The following is a 402-nucleotide window of genomic DNA, read 5'->3' on the forward strand; positions in this document are numbered from 1 at the left end:
TAAGAATTTAATCGTAATAAAGGAGTGGCTCGCATTCGTTCAATATAAACCGTGTGCATTGTTGCTATTCATCCAATTCTTCGTCAAAGTTGAAATGCTCGACTGAGTGTTAATTGTTTATCTAAAATAATTACGATGTTTTTCTCACATGAAATCTCAAGTAATAGGTAAATTATATGTTACTGTATAATGGGATGATAATAGTGGAGTTTCCGTCACTTTATCTTCCATTTCTTTTCTCCTTTCGTCGTAAACTGACAGCTAATTTAAGTTACTACGAACCTGAAGTCATAAATAAGATGCTTTCCACTTGTATTAACGTAAATGTGATCGAAACATGAAAAAAATATAAAAATCAGGTGATCCAAAATTTGATCGAGGGATAGAAATAGTCGATTAAAA

The sequence above is a fragment of the Penaeus monodon genome, chromosome 27 (genome assembly GCF_015228065.2).
Source record: "Penaeus monodon isolate SGIC_2016 chromosome 27, NSTDA_Pmon_1, whole genome shotgun sequence".
In the NCBI taxonomy this organism is placed as follows: Eukaryota; Metazoa; Arthropoda; class Malacostraca; order Decapoda; family Penaeidae; genus Penaeus; species Penaeus monodon.